We start from the raw sequence: 12,873 nt of genomic DNA, 5'->3' as shown, positions 1-12,873 counted from the left end.
TCATGTAGGCACCACTGGGAATAAGGACATACCGCCACAAAAGAAAGCTAAAAGTTCAGTCGCATATTTTGACTTGGGTCGGAAGATAATAAGTTCTCCTCGTAAAGTTATTTTTTGCCGAGAATTCAGACAATTTGTATGTTAGAAATGAATCAACACAACTTTGACGTCTAATCAGGGTTCTTCATTCTTTCTTTTCTTGTGTCTCACGTTTATAAAAGGCCCTTTTCGCTTCTCGCTGCATCAGCGTCGAGTCTTTGTTTACGAATACCCTCGCATTTTCAACTTCGCCTCACCCATAAATTATTCTCTTGAGAGGGACCGTGCTGTTTGAGGACTTATCAACTTGTCTTGCTAAGCTCCTTTCACGATCCTGTTATCTCAAAATAATGCGGGTAAATCTACCTGGGTGTAATTTCATGAGAGTTTAAGTTGTAAATCAAACGATTTGTTAACATCAACGCGAGTTTCCGCCTTTGAATAATTTTATTTTTAAACAAACAACCCTTATATCCTATCAGAAAAACCGAGAACAGCACCGAGTGAAAAATTGTACAGACGCTAATTACGTATTCATCGTATTTTCATGTCAGTTCAGACGATTACATCACGATAAGTTGTCAACATGTTCAATTCTTTACGGTGACTCTCAGATGTTCATAAAGAATTGTGATAAAGTTATGATGAAAAGCGATGAAGCAGTTTTAAAATAAGGTAATAGTGATACTTACTAAAAGTTAAAAGTATACTTTTAGGTTGCACCTACTTAGCTACCGTGCCGTAAATGCGTAATACTGCTCTTATACAAAATCTATATTCAGCATTGACACGAACACCGGAAACAGCAAAGCAAGTGTTTACCAAAAGAAGAGGCTAAAACATGCAAAAATTAAGAATACAGTTTTTAGTATACATATTATTCATTAGCTATAAATCAACTATATTTTAAACCACCTAGAGAAAATAAACGAAAGATGTATCAAAACAGCAAGTGCTGTGACACATCTACATATAGTGCTATAGTACGATTTCATAGCAAACTTGCGGCTCCTGACATGGTATAAACGATTTCCATCCTTTTTAAAGAAGTTAACAAACTCCTCCGGATATATGACTCCATCGTTAAAAGTATCGTGCTCTATGGTAGTGAAGTGTGGCTTTTGACGAAGAGAACGCAAGAAATGTTGAGGGCAACTGAAATGGATTTTTGGCGGCGATCTGCCGGCATTTCGAGACGGGACCGTGTCCGTAATGAGAGCAATTCACCAGGTGATGAAGGTTGAGAAAGATATCGTGCACGACGTCATGTCCAGGCAGTTATGCTGGTATGGACATGTGCAAAGAATGTCGGAGGAGAGGTTGCCCAAACAAGTTTTGGATTGGGTACCACCTGGGAAGAGGCGACGGGGACGTCCCGTAAAGGGTTGGCGGCAGGGCGTTGACGAAGAGATGTCGCGGTGTCAGTTGCCCGATAACCTCTGGGAAGACAGGCATATGTGGCGTTTGGGTGTCGTAGAACGCCAGAGTGCGTTATAAAGCGACTTTATATATATAACAAACTCCTTCTCATTCTCAAGCCTCAGATTGTCTATTTACAAACATTTTATTTTTTCCTTTATCCCTGCTTCTGACTAAGAGAATATAGTTTTTAAAGAAAAAAGGTTACCCAAGATGTGCGACTTTTAATGGTACAAAATGTCTTAGAAACTAAGGGTATATCTTTTGGTAGCATCGTTCCAATATCGTCTTCGTTTTTAAAACCCTCCTAAGGTCGTGACGTACGTATGATTAAAATTCATGAGCTTTAGCGAATTGAATTCGTGCTTGAGTCGTCTGAACCGTAAATCTTAATAAAAACTCACCTTCTCCTCAGTCAGTGCCAGACTGTTCGGAATAGAATATTAATTCGGGAGAAGCTACGTCGTAAAAAAGGGGAGTCTACATATTGACACACAATGTAACCACCTATCCGTATCGAGAAATTAAGAGGGAATATGTTGTTTCTGGACTGACACAAAGAAAGCGTCTGCGCTTTGCGCGTGGGGCATTGATTGGGCAGAATGGAGAGTGAAAATTCTATTGAATATTTAGAGCCAAGGGAAATTGGCAAATTAATGGGAGATGAAAGTCAGACGGACACAAAGAAACAAGGTTAACCTTAATTACTTACGATTTCGTGATAAGTTAAATTTTTGGCGCCTAAATTATTGGACTGTAGAGGCGACTACACAAAAAGGTTATGCTTATATGAGTCAACATTAACGCGCCAAGATAACATTTTAGGCCACTTCTGCGCCAACTTGGATTTTAGAATTTTGAAATTTTGACTTAAAAGACAAGTCCCCCGTCGAAAAATACCCTCTGCAACCAAGATTCACAAAAATGTATCGAAAAGGAGCCGCATATTGCATTATCAATAGGATGCTACAGAGTGATAAACCATATCAATCAATTTACACATCTTAGTGCGCCTTCAATTGCGTCTGATACTGTGCAATACTTCCATGGTGGAATAGTTGCTTAGAGCGCCTTTGACAGTGTCGCTTCGAATTAACGACAGATCACGATTTCCGCTGAAACTACACTGTGGCGCGTGCGCTGTTGCACATTTTCTCAACAACAACGGTAAGGCTAAAAAACACTAACACGTCGATTTGCGACGTTGCAAATCGCTGAAATCATGACAAGCCATCATGAGTTTTATTGCGATTTTTAAGCAATTTTAAATTAAGAGCAAATCAGGTAGCTAGTTGAATCTTATAGCATTAGTCCTTAGCCACAAATTCGATTATTATTTTTAAATACACTGAGCTCACTGCAAGCAGCATGTTTCGCGGGAACGTAATGGATCAAATTTGGCTCCACCAGTTCAAATTACCAATCTCTCGATCAAACCAACATTGGACTTGAAGGTACTATAAAGAAATAATAAAAAAACCCTCTTGTGTTCGTAAATGTATCGATTTTCCTCCTAAATTTGCAGTTTTCTGATTAACTCATAATTTGACTTAATTATGAGTATATAGATTAAAGAATAATAAACAAATCCCAATCGAATTGCAGACCCACCCTTGAATATCAATTCGGTTTGTCATGGCCATTTCCCATTCTTTCCCGCGAACTCCTCTCTTGTAAACTTAGCTCTTCGTGACCCGGGGAAAAATATGAGAGAACTATTCGAGCTACAACGAACAAGATGCGACGATTTCAAATTGTTAATCTGGCGCAACCACCGTGAACTTTGTGCCCTTGATAAGCTCGCGGGACTCGAAGTTATTCGCGAATTTATGTGGTGATTCTGTGAATTTGCTCAAGTTCGAGCCGGCGAAAGCTGTAAATCGTACCTTCCGCTCACCCACCGTCTCTTATCTCTCTTCCTGTATCACTCCAGGTTTTCCGTTCCATTTTGAAGATCAATACCTCCACAAATCGCTCTTAATTCATCCTTGATTGTCCTCTTATGGCACCAGGATGGCACCGCACCAATATTTCCGTATTAAATCTAATCGCGTTAATACCTACAATGAGAAATTCAGGCGAGGTAGGTACATAAAAAATTAAAATTAACGGACGATTACGTTTTGTAAAGATGCTTAGTGACTATATTTCCCTTCTGTTGGTAACTCTTTACCATCTTACTGGCTCTTATAGAATGAATGAATATTCATTAATAACTCTCGTAGCTCTTGGTAAAATGAATGAATAAATGAAATCTACATTGAAGAAATAAAAAAAAAAACTCCGGCTATTCAAGCCGTGCCATTCCGGGCTGAAACACCGAAAGTTCCGGGCGTTGCACCTGTTGCTATACGGCCACTGAACCCGGATCAGTCGAAACTATGGATTCAGTATCCGAAACTTTCTCGCGAACTTGTACATAAGAATCAATAGTCAAATCGCAAATTCCTGACACATGCAACATTTCCATTCCATGAGGGAAAATTCACTAAAACTCTCTGCACCTTAGTGCAACGGGATTGAATTATCTTTCAAGAAAATCCCATCTTCTTATACCTGAACCGGATGAACCTTTTGGTTTTCCTCAGCTAAAGGCTTTTAGATTTTTCCTGTGTATTTAACTTCGCGACGGCGACGGCACCGGCGTGCCGCGGCGCTTCAAACTACTAATTCGACATGAAGGTGTTGCACAGTATCATACAAGATTGAAGGATGAAGGCACCCCAACGTATCATGATTGATGGCATCTTTCAAAAGCACGAAGTTTCCTCGCAAATTAAATCGAGTGACGACGAAAAAAGAAAAGACTTTAGTCGAAAAACTTGCTAAGTCCTAGTATCTGGACCCAGCAACGTTTAGCATGATTTTTGAACGTAATTAGAGGAAAAAGAGACTTGATTCAAGCAGAAATATGCTTAAATTTACCGCCGAGAAGATTTCCTTATAAATCAATAAAGAAAATAATGCCTGTTTAAAAAAAATAGGATGCTTAAATAAGAAGAAAAGCCACTTTGATTAAGCAGAAACCCGCTTTCATTCAGCTATTTTATTCTTGATTCAAAATAAAATCTTCTTGAGGGTATACTCAAAAATGTTTCTGCCTAAATCGAGTCACATTTTTCTCTAATGAAATTAAAAAAATTATGCTAAACTTTATTAAATACGGGTGCTAGGACTAAGTGAGCTTTTTAGATTACCGCTCTCTTTTTGTAACGTAGTATCTTGATTTATTTTGCAAGGAAAGCTCTGTACCCTTAAAAGAATCTTGTCATTCTTGATACGTTGGAGCGCTTTCAATCTCGTATGATACTGTACTACATCTATGTCGCGAAATAGTTGCTTGAAACGCCGTAGCACTCTGCGGCGCGACGGGCGACCAGCGTGACACGCGCATAGGCGCCTACAAACCTAACAGGGATACTTCACGCATTGCGCAACGCGTGAAGTATCTCGTTAGGTTTGTAGGCGCCAGTGCACATTTCGCTCTGTGTTAGGCTCTAATGGGCCTCCGGGATGGAAGGCAGCTCTGTGCCCATCTCTACGTAGGTCCTACGTACGTCTCTCCCATCATTATCCAAATACGTAGGAAACAATTTCATGGAAGAAAAAAGTCCTTTTCTGTCCAATGGAACGCGCCCCTGCAGTTTGATGGTTTAACCTTGGATCACGCAGATTTAAAAAAAAAAATCCACGCTGTGTATGGAGGAAAGGGTCCAGACCCCCTGGGCCCGACCAGCGCTATCCAACAGCGTTCCTCTCGTCCCCTAATCTGAATCCCCTGTCCTAAATCAGCTACGCGCTGGGTGGATAAGCGAGCTAATGCCGATCCCAGCGGTGTTTCAATTGCGCAAAACGGTCCAATTCTCCAGCGGGGAACGACATGAAAAGGGCCTATTCTTCAAGAAAAACGGCAACGCCGGTTTGAATTTGTGCTCGGCAAAACCGCGGTCTCCGCGACGACGCCCGGTTTAAATTGATTCTCACGCGAATGCCATGATACGGTGGCATTTTCGTTAAGCAGTTGCTGCGTTATCTAAATTATTGACAAGCTCGGCGCACAGTGGAACGATTCAATTCGAGAGGTCGGGCATGACATGTTTTAACAAAACTGAAAATTTTGATGTTTAATGCGTTACATTTGAAATTGTAAGGAGTGTTTCCAAAAGGAAATTTTACGAGGGAACCAATGGGACTTTTTTAAAACCTCAAAGTTTTATAAAAACGGAGTTATAAACGTTTAAAGTTTGCAAATTTCGTCCGACCTCTTCTAATATCGACTCGATCCACCGTGCGGTGGGAGAAGAGGAGCAACAATCGAACTTGCCTCACCTCTGCGTCGAATTGAACCCAATTCCGCTCCGCACTCACTTTGTTCCATTAAGTGGCGTTTTCTCACCGGAATCCAAATGAAGGGAGCGTAGAACGCATTTCCATTTCGCCTTCGATTTTCAAGGTAGGCCAGAGTGCATTCTCCGTGCAGCAGGAGTTAACCTCTCCAGGAATTTTGTTCTGTGTGTCTGAACATATGCCTCGCTGTGAATTGTATGGTTTGTTTCGAAAACTGCTATTGTCGTGGAAATTTACGAGAGTAACAATCTTCTCGAACGGAGTCTCTGATGTTTTTTTTTTTTTAAATTTTGCTCTCCGGATTTTTGTTTTAAAAGGAGAAGGAATTTATTGAGTGGAGGAACAATTTCTTTTCGGTGGAATTCCGGAAAACTTCGATTAGCACACTAAAAATGACCAAAAGTGTGAATATAATCAGTTTAAGACTCATTTTAGAAACAAAGAATGTGCCATTTTTTTCCCTATCGATAAGAAACAACACCGCCTACCTGCAAACTGAGACTGTTGCAGGGCAAAGTGGGATATCGCCATTTTTGTATATCATGGTTAGATTTGCAATCTTTCATGCATTATGACGTCTTTGTAGCGCTCCCATGTGGAGTTGGAAAAAACTTAGAACATCAGCTTGCGTATTTAATGCTGAGGAATGCGGCAAAGTCGCTAACTCATTTCCTCCTAAACGAAGAGTTTGCAGGTTTCTAAAATTTGATTACTTTCATGTTTAATTGAAAACTACTGCGTGAACTGAACATGAGGATAGCCTTGGTTCATAAATTGAACAATTATCGGAGGAGTTATGACAAAGTGACCCAGTGTACTAAAATACATATGCTAATTTTTAAATATATTTTTATACTATTTTCCCAGTCCGATCAAAAATACGAAAAATACTGCAAAATCAGCACTTTAAGCACTCTCAGATGAAGTGATAAAATTTGCGTGCAAATTCTCCATCGTCAGATAGGCCGTATTGTTCCCTAGCCCTCGCTGTGTTAGGCGTTTCGAAGTATGAGCCAGGTGTCGTAGTTCCTCATTGCAAATTGTAGTCCAGGGGGCATCGTGTGTGCAAAATGTGTGTGAGGGTGATAATTGCCCTTGCCCCCCCCTCCCCCCCCACCCCTCATTAATGCATGTGGCAATTACTACCTCCTGCCATCCAAAATGCGTCGCGTAATTCATGAGGAGCCAGTTGCTCCATTTCCAGACCTCATGATTCTGCGCGCTTTGCCGCACTTCCTTAGCAAGAAATTAAAGCATTTAACAAGAGAAAAGTTCCTTGAGTGGGTCGTATAATTTGCTCCTGTTCCCGCGGGACTTGAAAGGGTACATAAGTGCAGCAGCAGGTGAAATAACCGTACGCTCCCGCCGTTTCAAAGGGATGAAGCCGAGCGCTCTAACGGGATCCCTCCGAGAAACGCAATTGGACCAAGAGCAAATAAAGCTTGTCTAATGTATTATGCTCTTGGTTTTTGCGGGGCTATAACTGGATGGACTCCTGAGAGAATGTGAAAATAAAGCCACCCCTCTCGTTTGTTTCCCTTCAGCGCCGCGTTTAATTTTAACCCCGTTCTCTATTCCGTTTTCCTGTTCCTGGATGAGCGAGATGATCAAAATGACCCCCTCTGGGTCGCCCCATGAAATTTACAGACAGCAAAACTACATTCCGGATGAGTCCTGTAGCGCTTCAAACCTCGGTGTTGTTCAAAATTAAGTTTTTGTTCCGAGGCAAATCCGGGGAATCTAGTGGCGGGAACTAGATGTAGATCTAGCCTACAACCTGGAATTTGTGAGTTCATTCAAAATGGATCCACGAATGTGCGGAATCCCTGCAGCGGGCTGATTGTTGGAATTGATAGACTTAGCAATAGACAAGGAAGAGATAAGGAATATGGAGCGATCCTATCGGTTGAAATGGGTAGTTCTTACAGACCGAGGGAAAAAATCATGGACTATAACTACATTGACCCTATACAGGGTCTCTCATGAGTTGCTGTTAGCTAGTCTATTACTTACCTCATTTGTCCATTGCAACTACCCGCTTCCACCAATAGGATCCCTTCGTATCCTGTTTGTCTTCTTTTTGTTTGTTTCCTGTTTGTCGCTTTGTCTACCAATTTCAGTAATCAGCCCGCAGGTACAAGAAGGTTCTGTATCAAGTGTCAACTAGCGAGGCTCATCTTATTGACGCTGCTATGTTAATAGGACGTCATGAATTGAAATAGGGTTGATTTACGAAGGAAACTTTAGAAAACAACGCAGAGACTTCCACGTGGGTCTTTGGTTTTACAAAAGAAAGCGAAAATTTAAAAACCTACTTGAGCTTCCACCGAGAGGGCTAATAAAGTCATCCTCGAAATAAATCTTTGGCGCAGGATTAAAACTTGCATCCCGGATACTGAGTGTATTAAGATCCAAAGTTCCATTTTGGTTTGAATGAATGGCATGAAAACTTTAAATGTTCTACCATTCGAGTAGAGAGTTCTGCCCTTGACGCAGCATGCGCTTTCATCAGAGAAACTTACTATCGCGAGGGGGGCCGGAAAAGTTATCTCGGAGTTGACTCGGCGAATTTCTATGTGCCTATTTGTTGAAGGAACAAGTTCTGGGTCTTTCCAGATGGATTTTGAAGCGATGATATTCACGCATAACTTTGATGTGTGATCACGAGAAATCGGAACACCGATTATTGCAAATATGCCATTGCCAGGACGAACTTTCAGTCATGGTAACATTTTTAAACTTTGATGTCAGAGTAAATCGTTGATCGGAAATAAACAAAAAATTGAAGCGGCGTCTAGTTGGCTAAACTTTGCTGGCATGTGCAATGTGCTACATCAAAATATGACGGCGGCTTTTCCATAAAAAATTCAAATAATAATATTTTGACTTGTTTTGTTCTTTTAAAATAAAAATTAAAATAACAATAAATGACGAACTATAGCGCAGGGATTAAGTTACATGTGTTAAGAATGTAGCCATTGATTTTGGATTCTTCTAGGTGGCACTAGTTTTCACATTTAACGTACGCCATTTTTCGGTGTGTCCTTTTGAGTTTCGACGCTACTAATAACCGATGACTTTAGAGCTTTTTGATTACCTACTTTTTAAAATAAATACGTATAAGTTCCGGGTATAAGAAAAAAATACGAGAATTAAGAGAACCCTCTTTTTATTATCATTATTAGAATCCCCTTTTTATTACCATTAATGAATTTTTATATTTGCAAACGGCGATTTGAAATCGTCGAAGGTAAAAAAATAGTATGTGGAGAACTGACAGAATTGTACTTAGTTTCAGTGATGATTGTTTGTGCACTCCGTTTCAATTAAATGGAAGAGTCTATCAGGTTTAATAATGTGTCGGCTACTGTTTCATAAAAGAGAGAGAAAATCCGAAGGGTGGAAGAACGGAGTATTAATTTTTTGCATTTTTATTATTTTTATTTTTATCTCGTAAAAGAATAACGTTAAATGAAATCGACCGACAGTTTTCGTTCAACAAATACTAACCTTATTGTTTTAGGAGGTAAATTCACCAAGAGGGTCGACACTTTGAACAGTAATTTTCATCCCTCGACCCAGTGTCATTTTACATCAAGGTGCTTGAAACGCCAGTCGGTATCCTGAAGGGGTAGAGAATTTGATTAGCCCCCCTCCTCATTCCCTTGAATAATTGACGAGGTGCTGAGTTTTAAAGTCAAAATAAGGCTGCAAAATGAACCAGGTCAAAACGTGGTTGGACTTAAAATTGCTGTCATCTTCTCCTCTGCCATTGCTTGCCAAAGGATCTGCCTTTCCTCTGCTCCCTGAGCATTACATTGTTCAATTTCAAAGAATACTTTCACCGGTAAAATTCCACGGAGAGAAAAAAATCGTTGCTCTAACAATGTCGAGGTCCTGCCCACTTCTCTAGTCGAAGTATACAGGGTGATCCACGGTGAAACGGCAAGGTTGCAGGAGCGTGTTCTATGGGTCAAAATAAGACTCTTTTTTTGTATGAAGTTTTTTTCCAAAAGTGTTCCCAGTCGGAGCTACGCCCCCCCCCCCAAAAAAAAAAATTGGAAAGTAAAGCGTTTTTCCTGAATTTTGGCAACGGTTGAGAACCAAATCTCATGAAAATTTGTACTGCCCTGCACAATTATGCCCTGAATTCTAAAATGATCTAAAAAAAATCTAATGTTTAATTGTGTGTATCATCTGAGCTCTTTCTGGTATGTGCATCTGCCTGTAACTCAAGAGAAATATACGTGAATCTTAAAGATCACAGGACTTAATTGATGGAGCGAGAAATGCTAAAATAACTAAGAAAAAAGTCTTTGAACTTTACAAATTATTTTGAATGAAATGCTGCGTCCCATAACTGGAAGGGCAAATCGTTAATTTGGGATGGTTTCTTTTGTTAGGCCCATAAAAACTTACAAGCAGACTTTAGCGAGCTTTAATAAGCGTCTCCCCTCTTTCGGCGAGGCTGAATTTAGTACTTTCGTCTAGCTCATATTTTTATTACAAATTTAATCAAACCTCCTACCATGACCTTCTTTTTATTGAGACAGCTCAGCTTTTCTCCGATGCCCATCACTTATTCTTTCGTGGAAATGTCGTACCTTTCCTGTTCATCCCATGCATACGCACCATACTTTTGCTGGCAAGTATTTCCTTGGCCTAGTAAAATAATCTGAATGAAAAAATGTTTTTATTATTTTATGCTGAGCCAAAGATTTTGATCATCTAAATTTGGTACCGTGATCAATGTAGGCCGTTTTATTTGATTCATGAAACCTCACTTTCGACTCTCGTAATCATCCTTTCGGTTTATGGACCGGAACTTCAAACCGAGTTGCAGAGACGGATTTATAACATAAACCGAGGGCACAGTTACATGATTCAAACAGTCTATGCGATACTGAAAACCATGCTACGATTTAAAGAACCGAGCTGTTTTCTCCACGTAAATATGACCCAATATTTTAGGTGTATTGAAATAAAGAAGAACGGGGCTTCACTCACAAATAATGCGTTTGTCGAAGCAATAAAGGAGTAAGTTCAACACCATTGGATCAAAGTTTTATATGCTTCATTTCTGTACGTGATTTATCATACGATGCATAATCGCAAACATTATCAACGCGGGAAATGAATTATCTAAGAAAACTATCAAAAAATAAGGGGACGGCAGGTCTCGATTCCATCATTATTTTTTTTCTCCGCGTAGAGGCGCAACTATTGGATGATTTGACCTTATACAGTAAATTGGTGACTAAAGTAGAAAAATGCTTATCTTTGGTTAAGATCTCATATATTTGTTGGAAAGTTGTAAATTGTTTGATTTTATTACAAGAAAACTAACCATAAGTTTTTCTAAAAAAAATTCTATGAATTTTTCACTCTCATTCAAATATATTCACAAAAAAAATCAAAGGAGACATTTTGGTTGGTTTTCTCTTAAGAAAATAAGTTGTCGGGGCTTTTGAAACATTGCAATGAGCAATGGAGGTACGCATTTTCGACTATCGTCAACGAAATTGTTTATCAAAATACCAAATCAATGTCCATATGAATATCATACCTCATAGCAACAAACTTTACACGATTTTAACCTCATTATTTTGTTTTTTCTTGTACATTTTTTCCTTTTAAAACAATTCTGTTGCTCAAAATGACAATAAGTTTGGCTCTATGTCCGAGATTTTTTATGACGGTCTTGAGCATAGCCACGAGAAAGGAATGTCACGTCACACCGAGCTCTCTTTCCGCAAAGCCTGAAAATTTGCATTGAAAAAGACATTATCATAATTTTGGGAGGTTTTAACGATAAACACCCTCCCCATCTATGAAAAAATTCCAGGAGTAACCTCAATGCATCGTCGTTCATGATTATTACCGCACTATGGCCTCTGTGCAGCGCTTGAATGAAGCACGGTTATAAATATACCCCTTGTCAGCTTATAAAAAGACCACTTGCATGGAGAGAGAGAGCGTCATGATACGCTCCCAGGGAGAGCGAATTAAAATGCAAAGCAGGTGGGTATTTCAACATTATTTTCACGGCACGCTCGTAGTTTGGGGGGGGGGGGGAATTGGGAAAAGGAGTAAAGATGCTTTGATTGTAATTTTTCAAGAGCAAAATAAAAATATGGGGAGATGTATACAATCCTAACAGTTTCAAAGCCATAAAAATTAAAACTCTTGGCCGGGAAATAAATGGGAGTGTCTCTGTCTTTGTAAAGCAATCATGAACTACTGCCAACAATAGATGCATATCCGTGGTATGATCCTATTTCCATTATTGCCACTTTGGTTCGGGGCATTGTATGGCAGGTTGGGATCATAAAGTCCAATAGTACTTTGTATGACTACATCGGTAATAAAATATCGCCCGTTCTCTTTGAGTCAAATCCATATTAGACTTTATGTGAGATGTATATTTCGATCGGAAAATCGAGTCCAACTCCTCGTTGAAAACTAGGATCACCAGACACAATTCAGCTCCTCGTTTATCGGACAACCAGAATTTATGCTATAATCCCTGTTTGTCTCAGATAAAATGGAAACGAGAGGCGTCCCTTTAAAGTCAATGATTTTCTAAAGATGATTTTAAAGTGAGACTAAGCATATAACCGGTCTCAAAAATTGAAGGAGCTCAATAAATTCTTGCAAAAAAACACTGCTCAGTAAAATTATTCTTTTTTATGAAAATTCTGAAGATATGCTAAGTTGAATATCTCAAAAAGGTCAATCATTTTCCGGTCTTGTGTTTTCTCAAATTATTAAAAATTCAATTAAATGCTTGTGTTCTCTTTGCTGTGCAAACAAAGTGTTGAAAAAACCTTGCCAAACATTCCTTTGAAAAACAAATTAAGTTCTACCGGGAGGAAACTCATTTGCACGGACGAGAAAAAATACTCTCTGCTAAAGAGAAAATTGAGAGAGCGAAAAATGTATCTTTGCATCTTCTGACAAGTTAAATGGAGGAAATGATGTTTTCTTTCCCTTCCCTATTCTCTCGGTTTGCCTACTACTTTCATAACTTCCCTCTCAACGGATAATTGAATCATTTAGACGTTAGTG

General features: G+C 39.4%; 1 protein-coding gene across 5 annotated transcripts in view; it reads left to right on the top strand.

Moving 5' to 3' along the window:
* The window catches only part of LOC109034064 (uncharacterized), a 107,797-nt gene that overhangs the window by 44,815 nt on the left and 50,109 nt on the right, over positions 1-12,873 (top strand). Inside the window, exon 1 of one of the 5 annotated variants that reach the window (XM_072297596.1) lies at positions 11,041-11,118. The exons of the other annotated variants lie outside the window; for them this stretch is intronic. The gene's annotated coding sequence lies outside the window, so the exon portion shown is untranslated. Of the gene's footprint in view, positions 1-11,040; positions 11,119-12,873 lie in introns of those variants that run through there. 5 annotated transcript variants of the gene reach the window in all.

Source organism: Bemisia tabaci, chromosome 1 (genome assembly GCF_918797505.1).
Source record: "Bemisia tabaci chromosome 1, PGI_BMITA_v3".
Taxonomy (NCBI): Eukaryota; Metazoa; Arthropoda; class Insecta; order Hemiptera; family Aleyrodidae; genus Bemisia; species Bemisia tabaci.
This window is presented reverse-complemented; position numbering and strand designations above follow the sequence as displayed.